The sequence below is a fragment of the Panthera uncia genome (assembly GCF_023721935.1).
Source record: "Panthera uncia isolate 11264 chromosome A1 unlocalized genomic scaffold, Puncia_PCG_1.0 HiC_scaffold_16, whole genome shotgun sequence".
Lineage (NCBI taxonomy): Eukaryota > Metazoa > Chordata > Mammalia > Carnivora > Felidae > Panthera > Panthera uncia.
This window is the reverse complement of record NW_026057576.1, coordinates 9,503,139-9,516,136: the sequence shown is the minus strand read 5'-3', so window position 1 is coordinate 9,516,136 and position 12,998 is coordinate 9,503,139.

Genomic DNA, 12,998 nt, shown 5'->3' with positions numbered 1-12,998 from the left:
CCAAGCTAGTTTCTGAAAGATATTCCCCGTGAAGCTTTTGGTTGTCCATGTTAGTTTGTTTCATCTGTAGAGTTTCGGTCATATATTCAACGTTAGGAAGAAGGAGAACCAATTGTGATTTGGCAAGAATTACAAGAGAGCCAAAGACAGAAGAGGACGAAGGCCATGAAGGCCTCAATAAACCAGTGTCTTCTGCGTCTCATCCATCCATCCATTTGTCTCTGACTCAACACACGTGTTTTGACCAACTAACCACTGCCGGGCGCTATTCTAGGCACATTTGTCCATCAAGAGGCAGTAAGGTCGAGAAATATGGAGCACCCAGGAATAGAACCATGCTGCTTTATAGGCCCATGAGGGGTCTGGGAGCAGGGTATTCGAGGCAGTGGGGGCAGCAAGTGTAGAGGCCCTCAGGCAGGAACACGCCTGGCATATCTGGAAGACGAGGAAGGAGTGGATCTGAGATGGAGAGAGCAGTGGTGATGGACGGGGTCAGAGGAGAAGAGAGAGGCCTTACGGGTGTTGTAAGGTATTGGAATTTTACTCTGAGTGGATGGGAAGCAATGATTTGACTCATCGTGTTTAAAGAATCACTCCGGCTGCTCAGACACCATGGGGTCCCCGCAGAAAGCAGACCAGCTATGGTGGTGGTTCTGCCCCCTAGTGGACATTTGACAATGTCTGGAGACATTTTTGGCTGCCACAACTTGAGGCGGAAGGGGAGAGTGCAACTGGAATCCAGTGGGTAGAGGCCAGGGATGCATGCTGGCCTCCTATAGCGCACACAAAGCCCCCACAACAGAATTACCCAGCCCAGAACGTCAGTAGCGCTGAGGTTGGGAAATCCAGAGTCAGGGAATTACTACAACAATCTAGGCAAGAACCAAGCACCTACGATGTGCCAGGCAATGCACCGGGAACTGAAGATACCACAACGAACAAAACAGACGAGGTGGGCACCCTCACGGAGCTCCCCTTGAAGTGATGGCGGAAGCTGAGAACAGAGCAGAGATTGGCAGGGGGGTAAGGACGGTCAGATTTTTTTTTTTTTTTTGAATGTCTGTTGAAGGTAACACTGACAGAGTTTGCTCAGAACTGGATGTGCAGAAAGCAGAGTCAGACTTGACTCCAAAGCTTTGTCCCAAGCAATTAGTACAGATCTGCCATGGGTTGAAATGACGACCCCTGGAGGAGAAAGTGATTTGGGGGCTGGAGCAAGGGGGGTTCTGTTTTGGATGTATGACGTAGACAAGTGGGCAACTGGATATTTTAGTCTGGAGGTTTGAAAACAAACAAAAGGCCTGGAGATGAAAAAAAAAAATAAGAGAGAGAATCTTAGAAATTGGCACATGTAAAGAAGAATACTCAGGGATTCGGTTTAAATGTAAGAACACATCCGATCCTACCCCCCCAAGCCCAAACTCTCCGCCGTTGGGGAGCTTGGGGAGGAGCCAGCAAAGAAGGTTGAGTTAGGAAGATAAGCAGGCATGCAGAGTCGTGTCAGAAGCCAAAGGAAGAAAGTGTTTCGGGAGAAGAGAGTGGTCAAACCATGCGTGGTAAGGGGTCCCATGCAAGGAAGGAAATCTAAATACCACCCATTGCCATTTTCTAACACTATGAATTGTTCTGGTGAGGCCATCACGAAACTTGGCCCGCCCATCATTGCCTTATCTGTTCAGTCTCTTCCAGGATAATTACTGAGCATGTATCCTGACCGATAAATTAAACTGGATCTCACATAAGGTGCAAAAATGATAAATACATAGTTTCTGTCCTCATGAAGCTTTCTGCTAGAGAAAACACAATATCCCCAAAAATTTCTGTCACATCAAAAGAAGGAATTAATCCATCTGTATTCATTGGGTATCTACTAAACTCAGCACTCTCCTTATGGTTAAAAATATACAAGGGAGGAAAAATAAATAAATAAATAAATAAAATAAAATAATAAATAAATAAATAAATAAAAATATACAAAGGAGGGGCGCCCAGGTGGCTCAGTCAGTTTAAGCATCCGACTTCAGCTCAGGTCCTGAGCTCACGGTCTGTGAGTTCGAGCCCCACGTCGGGCTCTGTGCTGACAGCTCAGAGCCTGGAGCCTACTTCTGATTCCGTGTCTCCCATCTCTCTGCCCTTCCCCTGCTCATGCTCTGTCTCTCTCAAAAATAAAAATAAAATAAAATATATACAAGAGAAGGGAGCCTGGGTGGCTCACTTGGTTAAGCACCCAACTCTCGATTTCGGCTCAGGTCATGATCTCGTATTTGATGGTTTCAAGCCTTGCATCAGGCCAGGGCTCTGTGCTGACAGTGGGGAGCCTGCTTCAGATTCTTTCCCTCTCTTTCTGCCCTTCCCCGACTTGCATGTGCTCTCTCCAAATAAGTAAATAAACTCTCTCTCTCTCTCTATATATATATATATATGCACACAGATATATGAGTGTGTGTGTATATGTGTATATATATATATATATATATACACACACACTTATATATGAGAAATGAGAAATGTACAACAAAGGCATTTGTCTCACGGAATTTATAGTGCAGTAGAGGAAACTGGGACCGGGGTAAACACAAATGAAATATTTAGAGAAGAAATAAAGGCAAATGCCCTAGGTGTCTGAGGAAGGAGGAAACCATTCATATTAAAAAGCCTCTCTTCCTGAGCTCCCGCCTGAAATGCTTCCCCTCTGCGGTGGTTCACATAGGCGTGGGGGATGGGAGAGGCACGGAAGGCGGCCATCAGGCAAGAAGATGTAAATAAATCAGCATCTGACCGTGACAGCCTCTGAGAAAGTGGCCCCAAAGCACACCGGCCACCCGCTGCCAGTCAGAGGAGACTTTTTCTAGGTGCTCAGCCTCATGATTAAGCATCTGCTGGGACTGGTGGTGTGAGTGGAATCGGGGCCAACCAACGCGGAGCTATCTTGGTGTCTCTTCCCATTCATTAGCTCCCAGCTGTTACTTCCCCAGAAGTAACCAGATAAAAGAGGTTTTGCATTTGAAATGTTGAGGCTTTGGAAAAATCAATTTCCACACCAATTTCTCCCTCAGTCTGATATAGTAACCCAAAATACTTCTCAATTTTGCATACCCAAACATTACAGTGGGAAGTTCATGAATTTCTGCATAATATAACCCAATCCTCATATTAGACTGAGCCAAGCTTCGGTGCTCCCTGGAACTTTTTGTGTAAGGGGCAGATGAGCCTCAAAGGACAATCAAGGATTTGCCTCTTTTAGCCTCATTTCTGGAGTACGGACGGGCTGGGCGGTAAAGCAGTGGATTGCTGGGCACGCGTAAGCAGAATATGCTTCAAGTTACTGTACAAGTTATGTGCCTTTTTCTATATCAATTCAAACAATTTTTAAGATAACTGTGTATGACCAGAGTAGAGAAGGGATAAGAGAAACCGTATATTCTCTTTTTGTACGAATTCCTGAAATACTATTTCACTACAGCTCAAAATAGCTCAGAAGGAAGATTGAAGGACAAATTGTTTCAAGAAAATATCTACTTCCTCTATCTCCCCCCGCCTCTTCTTCTTCAAGTCAGTTTGCCTTAGCAACAGTAAGATATTTCAATTATCCGTTCTGTCAACACCCCACCAAAACCAAAGGAAACATGATCATTTCGCTTTGGTCCAGATAAATACGGGGAGTAGATTATCTTTTCAAACAGCAAAGGACCATAGAGTTAGAAATTACCTATAAAGTCTGGAAGGCTTGTAAGGCCATTATCAGGAAAATGCCTTAAAGTCTCTTGTCTTTAGCAGAGAAACAATTTTAAACAATTTTAAACATATTTTTATTTTTCACAGTGTGGAGCCATCCTGTTCTCTTTGAGCCCAATCCTAAATTGGAAAATCCAGAAAAGTCAATTATAAATATAAAAGATCAACTGATTTCTTATGAACGTGATTTTTCTTACCTGACATGCTTTCCATAAATTAAGATAATGTGGCTGTGTTTTTAGATTCAAAGACCCGGTTCAGTATGTCTATCCGCGGAAGAGAAAATGAAACGTCTACCTCGTGCATCCATTAGGAAGATGGACTTATGACAGGCAGATGTCAGGCAAGGCGTCTGGATTCTGATGGTGCTGGTTTAGATCGTGAGGCTGAAAGTCGTCAAGAATCCATTGAAAGTCATAGAAACTTACCACAGCCCTTCCCTACCCTCCATCCCCAGAAACATCATGCACGATACGGATGCCCACACATCCACAGTCCTGACGATAATTTCAGGGTTTTTGAGCTTCCCCACCCCCAAGGTCCAGACCTGGATCCCACGTCCATGAGTTTCAAGCTGTCCGACCTGGGTCAAATGACTTGTTCTCTTTAAGGTTCACTTTCGCTTTCCCCCTTTGTAAAATGGAATAATGACACCTGCCTCATCGGTTTGTTCCGAAGGTTAAATGAGTGGATACATCTGAAGCCCTTGGCACAGTCTCTCACCCATCATGACAGCTATTGTTATGTGTTATTTTCATGCCTGGGCCGTGAGGTCAAGATTTCCTGGTCAAAAAGAATAATATAGGTGCTTTACAGTTTATTGCTACCATTTTTTAAAAATCCATATTACAGTTTTATGGAATAACAAACAGTTCAACGTATGGGTTTATTTTACAATGTTCCTAATTTACTTTAAAATAGTTGGACATTGAGCATGAGAACATGAGTTTGTATTACTGGAAGTCTCAACTCCAGGGGCATTTAGTAGCCCTTAGAAATTCAGGGGCGGGTGGCGCGTCTGGGTGGCTCCGTCGGTTAAGCGTCCGACTTCAGCTCAGGTCATAATCTCATGGTTCGTGAGTTGGAGCCCCGCAGCCGGCTCTGTGCTGACAGCTCGGAGCCTGGAACCTGCTTCGAGTTCTTTGTCTCCTCCTGTCTGCCCCTCTCCCGCTTGTGCTCTCTCTCTGTCTCTCAAAAATAAATACATGTAAAAAAAAAAAAAAAAAAGGAAAGGAAAAGAAAAGAAAAGAAAGAAATTCAAGGGCAATAGAGAAATTCAGCCTCGAAGCTGAAAGCAGAAAGCCATCAGCTCTTCTGATCTCAATCACCACTTGAGGCTTTAAAACTCAGGATAGTGAGTATCAGAAGTGAGTTTCTTTAAGTGTTTATTTATTTTTTTATTTTTTTTTAAAATGTTTTTATTTATTTATTTTTGAGACAGAGAGAGACCATGAGCAGGAGAGGGCCAGAGAGGGAGGGAGACACAGAATCTGAAGCAGGCTTCCAGGCTCTGAGCTGTCAGCACAGAGCCCGACGCGGGGCTGGAACCCACGGAGTGTGAGATCATGACCTGAGATGAGGTCGGACGGTCAACCGACTAAGCTCACCCAGGTGCCCCTGTTTATTTATTTTTGAGACAGTGCAAGAGAGGGAGGAGCAGAGAGAGAGGGGGAAAGAGGATACAAAACGGGCTCTGTGCTGAGAGCAGAGAGCCCGACATGGGGCTCAAACTCACGAACCGTGAGATCAGGATCTGAGCCAAAGTTGGAGGCTTAACTGACTGAGCCGCCCAGGCGCCCCCGTGAGAAGTGAGTTTCTGTTGGTGAAAAGAGAGGCTTGCTGGTTTACATGATGAATGTCAAAAATGGGCTCTCAGTGTTCAAATTAAACGTATTCATCTTTTGAGGACTGGGTAAATATGGGGCAGGTGCTCCCCAGCCCGGGTGTGAACGGGCTGTAGGAATCCAGTGAGGCTTGGGACCATGTCCTTAGGGACGGCACCGAATGTTGTTGCATCTGACTCAAAAGAAGCTTTTAGACGAGAGGAATCCCCAAGCTCGCAGTTATATGAACTGTCCCAGGCCTGCTTTCTAAAGGGAGGTTTGTTTAATAAAAGATCTATATTTGTGGCCAAATCTGGCCTGAGAATTGCTTCCTTGATAACAAGATAATGAGGCTGAGGACATAGCTAACTCTCACCCACCTTCAATGCCCCAGTGCCATCATATGCCCCAAATTACCCACGAGTCGTGGTAAGGTCAGTTCACAATGACCTTAAAAAGAGGTAGACTCAGAAGCCTGGGTGGCTCAGTCAGTTTGGACATCGAACTCTTGATTTCAGCTCAGGTCATGATCCCAGGGTCGTGGGATCGAGCCCCACGTTGGGCTCTGTGTTGAGCGTGAAACCTGCTTAAAATTCTCTCTCTCTCTCTCTCTCTCTCTCTCTCTCTGTCTCTGTCTCTCTCTTTCCCTCTACCCCCTCCCCATGCTCTCTCTCTCTAAAATATAAATAAATAAATAAATAAATAAATAAAAGATAGACTTGAACTTGGATCCGGGCCCCATCTTGCATTTAAACCATTGAAATTTTCACCTACCAATGATCTCCAGCACGTTCCTCCTCCCCCATCTACATATTTCCTTTCCTCGGCTATCTTCAGTAAAGCTGCCAGGTTTTTCTATGAAAATCCTGCTTTGCACAAGGCATCATTCTCTTAAAAACAAAAACAAACACTTTCAACAACCCTCAACTGAGAGCATCCAAATCCCACAGGCTGGGCGGCACTGAAGAGTCTGCGACCTTAACCCGTGGACCTTCCTTTTGGGCGATCTTTCACTCCAGTCAAAATGGTTTACTCATGATCTGCCGTTGATGCCTGTGTTCACAGTCCAGCGTCTCTCAAACCTTCCTACCAGTCTCCCCAAATCACAGAGGAGGTTGACTCAAGTACACAGTGGGAGACGTGACTTTCAAGCCTTGTGTTTTATATGAAAAGCCATATCTATCTTGCATATATATCTGTCGGTGGTAGGAGCTTTTCTGATGTGATGCTTTAAAATGCTTCCAACAGAGGGGCGCCTGGGTGGCTCTGTAGGTTAAGCGTCAGACTCTCGATTTCGGCTCAGGTCACGATCTCACAGCTTGTGAGTGCGAGTTCTGAGTCGGGCTCTGTGCTGACAGTGCGGAGCCAGCCTGGGATTCTCTCCCTCTCCTTCTCTCTCTTCCCCTCCCCAGCTTGTGCTTGCTTTCTCTCTTAAAATAAATAAGTAAACTTGAAAAAAAGGAGGAATGTAAGTAACAAGTAATGGCTGCTTGTTAAATTAATTAATTCGTTAGCACTTTATCAAGGTCAGAGATTTATTTGACTTGTTTCATAGTAACACACTAGTTAAGAATCCCTCACTGAAGTAATGCGGAACATTCTAGAAGAGTACCCACGCAACTCTTGACTTTCTGGCGGCCCACTTCCTTTCTCTGCCTGGCCTCCCCCCATTTAATTCCTCAATAACAGCCTCACGACAGGGAAGAGTGAAGGTAAGGATCTCAGGAAAGGATGGGCTTTGAAACAAAGGATTATGATGAGAGTAGGTTCAGGCATTAACTATGTTTTCTGTTGTCCTCATTAACCTAGGTGATTGAGAGACAGAGAGAAAGGATGTGTCAGCTGAATCACAAAATGTTATTGTGGGTTTTGTCCTCTCTGTAGGCGCGAACGAATCACACACACACACACACACACACACACACACTTTCCCCAGCTCCCCAACCCCACTGCCAATAAGGCCTTTTGCTGACAGAAGTTACAAGAATCATCCCGCTTCACGGTCAATCGCATCAGCTAGCACTCTTTTCACACCAGCTGAAGCATTGGTAAGTTTGAATATAACTGAGGTGAGGGAGGGAGGCTGTGTGCCCAGTGGGCGTGGCTCTTGGGCTCCGGGTGAGAATAGACGTTTCCAGACAGTTGCTGTGGCCGCGTTCTGGTGGCCATCGTGTTGACGTCGAGGAAGCAAACGTACACGTAGGGAAGGAAGTCATCTTGCACCAAAGGTTCAGTCTTCTGCTGCCTTGTTCATTGGCTGAGAAGCCATTTATTAGTCCGAATTCTGCGAAGGCTTATATTTCATTTTGTTTATGCAGTGGCTTCTAGTCTATTAATAGCAAGTCCATTTTTGCAAGTCTTCAACTAGGAAGGCCAATTTCCGTTAAAAATTGTTTCTAAAAATTATCATAAGAGAGACAGAGTGGTTGCTTTCCTATAGATAGACCTTCTGATATGCTTGAAGCCCGCGCTGACTTCTTTTAGGCAAGTTCGAGCGCGCCCATTTGCAGGGCTGCAGGAAATTCAAACACGTGTGCTCCGTGCAGACCTTCTGCGCGCCCTATCAGCACGGCATCTAAGTGCTTAGGCAAGGATAACGAGAAGAAAAGGAGGATAAACTTCTCCCGGGACTCTGGTCTATTGGTGTGCCAAGCCAAATTTTTAATTTGGAGAGCAATTCTGCAGAAAATGAACAGAAACTGCTATCTAAACATTTTAATAAGAATAAGCCCCCAAGCCAATATGCAATCGAGTGCACTGCTTTCTAGTAATTTCATTTATACAACAGCTCCCACAAGCTGTTTCTCTCTCCATATTCAGATAACCCTCGCCTCTAGGGTGACCGTAAAAATGATATTTTAATAATGTGCCACATCTGTGATCAGAAATACTTAATGAAACACTCTCGTGATCATATGGTAACAAGCTTCAAAGAACTACTTCCAGATTCAGACAGGACCAGTTTGCTTCTTGCGGTAACTTTCATCGGCACATTTTTCAATATTGTCTGCAAGAGATCATCCCTGAAGATAAGTGCGCAGGGTGGGGTCCAGCACTTATTTCAGCTGTGAGGCTTGCTGGCTCCCGTAGAACTTCTAGATCAATAGGAACATAATGTGAACTGTATATGTAATTTAAAATTTCTAGTAGTCAGATTAAGAAAAGTACAAAGAAACAGGTGAAGTTAATTCTAATAATACATTTTACTTAACACCTACAGCCACGAGAGTATCATTGCAAAATGTGATCCATACATAAACATTATAAATGAGATACTTTACATTTTTGGTATTAAATCTTTGAAATCTGGCGTGCACTCTACGTTTACAGCACATCTCAGTTTAGAGGAGCCATCTTTCAAGGGCCAGTAGCCGCCATATTGGGTGGTACAGCTGTAGAACGAAAAGCTTCTGGAAGAGTGGTCTTCAACTGTCTGCATCAGGAAGATCCAGAGAATCTTAATAAGAATGTGAATTCCTGGGCCCAATCCCTAACCTACCAGATCATATCTCTGGGGGTGGTGCCGAGGGATTTCCATTTTCTAATGGGTCCCCTAGCTGGAGTTTGGCTTACTCAAATTTAAGATCATCTGTAAGGCTCCCTGTCCTGAATTTGCTCACAGCCCTTTAGCCATCACCACTGCAACCTACCTCCCAGTCACTTAAGCCAGTAGACATAATCATCCAACCCAGTCCATTCTTCCATTGACTCATTCAGTATGTCTGGAGCACTGATTATCTGCCTAGCACTGTTCTAGGCCATGGGAATAGAGGGATGAGCAATACAGACAAAATCCCTGCCCTTTGGAAGCTTCTATCCTAGTGCAGGAGACAGACAATGGACAAGTAGAGGACTAAATAGGTGATCTAACTTCAGGCGACAGAGAAGAAAAAGTAAAACACGGGTAGGAGATGGAGGGTGGGGCAGAGGAGGAATTGCACGTCTATGTAGACTCCGCACTGGTCTTGGAGGGCTCTGTGAGGAGGTGACCACTGGCAGACTCAGCACAAGGAGGGAGGGAGCCACAGAGCACCTGGGGGAGGAGCCCCGCATTACAGCTGGCAGCAGGAGGGCCAGCGGGGCTGACGCCCAGTGAGCCAAGGCGGGCAGCTCGAAGAGGAACACTGCCACCAACTGCACAGGCCCTGGAAGGCCACATCAAGGCACTTGGGGTTTATCCTAAGAGTGATAAAAATGCCCTGGCAGGTTTCAAGCGAGGGCATGTGATGTAACACCCAATGGAGGTGGCTACGGAAATGGTCCAGGAGAGAGGTAACGTCGGCTCAGGCAACGGGGACAGCCAGTCAGGGACATTCTTATGAAAATAGCGTATTTTAGTCAAAATGGAAGGGGAGGGTGGGGTTCACTTCTTGTTTGTCTCAGCTTCATCTGTTCTATCACTGCACTGTTTCCCACAGGGGATAGAAAAGGTTATGAATGAAGCTTCCCTGCTCCTAAGGAATTTGGAGAGACCCCAGCCTCCTTCCTAACAGAATTCTCACCCAAATCTTCACACGTGCACGAGCACACACACACACACACACTCCACCCTGCTTCTGCCCAGAAGACCCATAATCTCACCATCCATCCCGCTCCCTTTGGCTCCTCTGAGACTGGAAGGTAAGCTGGGTAGTCAGAATCCTAAAATGACTCACCCTTCTGTATCATCTGCCCCCCGCCTCGAGGGTGAGCAGGGCCTAGATTGTAATCTCACTAAGTTACATTATAAGGTAAAAGTGAAGGGGTTTTGCAATGTCACTGTGGTGCCAAAGCAGTTGATTTTAAGTTCATCAAAGGTGAGCTTGACCTGGGTGGGCCTGGCCTAATCAGGAGAACCTTATAAAAGTGGGTCTAGAGGTCAGAGATGAAAAAGACACCAATGTTGCTCTCCTGTTGGCCTTAAAGAGGTAAAAATGCCATGTTGTGCAGAAGCCCATGTGTCAGGGAAGGGGCTACCAGGAGCTGAGGGCTTTTCTTCTGGAGTGGCAAAGAACCAAGTTCTGCCTACAACCAGTGAGCCTGAAGAGAATGCCAAGCCTCAGCGGAGATTGCATCCCAGGCCGACATGTTGATTATGGCCTGCTGAGACCCTGAACAGAGGACCCAGCTCAAGCATATGACCTCTGACCCAATGAAACGGTGAGGTGGCAACGTATGGGGTGATAATCAACTAAGGTTGTGGGAGTTTCTTATGCAGCAATAGAAAATGAATCAAACAACGTAACGATAATAAATATAATAAGTATAGCAATACCAGATGATAATATTCAGCACGTATTATATGCTAAAATTTTTCAATTGCTTTCTCTCTTTATAGCAACCCCATATTTTGACGCTATTATTATCCCAATTTAATAAATGCAAAACTGGAGGCTTGGGGGGAAGTCACAGAATGGAGGGGGTGACAGGGCAAGGGTTGAGCCCAGGCCTGGAACTCTGAAGACAGAGTTTGACCACTAGGCAGGGTCGCCTCCAACCAGACAGCAGGAGTTCTGCCCTGAGACCCTCTTCTTCATAACAGTCAAGTCTCCTCTACCTGCACCTCAACCCCTGAGTGCCCTCAGTCGTGGACTCTCCACCCAAGCCGGAGTCCGCAGAGCCTCTGATGGGCCATTACGTCATTTCCTGTCTTTGCACCCTGGAGGTCCCATGGTCAGCTCGGACGGTGCGGCCTCTGGGAGCTAAGGGGTCCCCAGGCTCCCCCGAGCATATCCTGGCCCAGCTCGCCCTTAGAGCAACCCACTCATCCTGGTTTTCCCAGGACTGTCCCAGTTTTAAAACCGAAAGCGTCTCCTCCCAGGAAATCTCTTAGTCCCAGGCAAACATGGATGCCTGGTCACCTTGTTGCCCTCCACACCAAGCCAGGATGAGGTGGCCCCTGGAGCCCCCTCCACCTTGCGGTCTGCGAAGCCCTTTCCTTCCCACTGCCCACTAGGACATTTGGGTCCTGGTCTCTACAGAGGGCTAAGAGCGGAAGCAACTCTGCTGGAGCCATGGGCATGGAGAAGCTTCTGCTGGTTGGGGTTTGGCCAGAAAAGCCCAAGCGGGGCTTTAGTCTGGACCACCAGATAGGCCTAGAAAACCATGCCCACATGGGGGTTTTCCCGCGAACTGAGAAATCTGCTTGGGCACCGCACGCGAATCACCTTGATCCAGACATCACACGGGCCGGATTCCATGTTTCATTCCCTCCACACCCCAAGCAGGCAACTCCGAGAAAACTGGGGAGCTGTGGCCCCTGGATTTGTCTCATTCTGCCTAAGACTGTGACCATCATGAGACTCAGCGGGGGTAGCAGGGACTCATCCATCGCTGTTCACCTCAGCCGAGAGCTCAGTCCTCAGGAGTTGCTGGCTTCTCTCTGTCGGGAGTCCTGGACTCTTGACCACACCCAGCTATTATCTAAATTGTGACAAGGGACACCGTGTGTGTGTGTGTGTGTGTGTGTGTGTGTGACAGTTGGTTGCACCACCGTGAATCCATCCGCAATATGGGAAATGGCTCTACAGACATATTTTATTAAATGCTGCTAGCCAGTGATTTATAAACTCATTCATTCATTTATTCATTTGTTCAACCAATACCTGGGGGCCCCTCAATGGGCCCGGCATTATCCTAGGCTCTGACACTGAGTTACGGCATGTTCCGTTTTGTTTTGTTTTAAATGTTTATTTCCGAAAGAGAGCACACAAGCAAGGGAGGGGCAGAGAGACAGGGGGACAGAGGATCTGAAGTGGGCTTCCTCGCTGACAGCGGTGAGCCCGATACGGGGCTCGAATTTACGTACCACAAGATCATGACCCGACGCTCAACCTATTGAGCCACCCAGGCACCCCACAGCACATTTTAAACTGAGATGATACGATGGGTGCTGGGCACGATGCTAGCACATAAAGATACCAACCTAATCCTCATGGGGTGTGTGAAGGATTCTTAAGGAAGTCAACAAAAGATCCTTCAGGAAGTCTGTCTGTCTAAGGAAGGATAGTGTGGGGGGCGGGGGGTTGGTTTTCGTTTTTGCTTTTGCATTTCTCCACAATTAATCCCATTAAAACATCGAAAGAAAACATCTTAATCTCATAAAACACCCCAACTGTCCCCTACCATATATCACTTTGCAGGACGTCTGTTTGAGTTCCGAACTAGCTTGAGGCAGGATGCCTGAGATGTGACAGTCTCCGAGCTTGGCACAGGAAAAGCAAAATAGATGGGACATCAGGGATATCCAAGAGCTAATGATTTAGTGGGACGGGGCGACACGCACTAATAAACATCTTTCCATTGTAATATGGATTTGCTGCGGTTGAGATGTTCAGAGGGTGCTGTGGGAGGTCAGAGGGCAGGCAACACTAGACCAACCGGGAGATGGGAAAGGCTTCCCAGAAAGGCCACGCTCCGGCTATTGTCTCTTCTGGTTCTGTGCTGAGTGCCATTTATTTG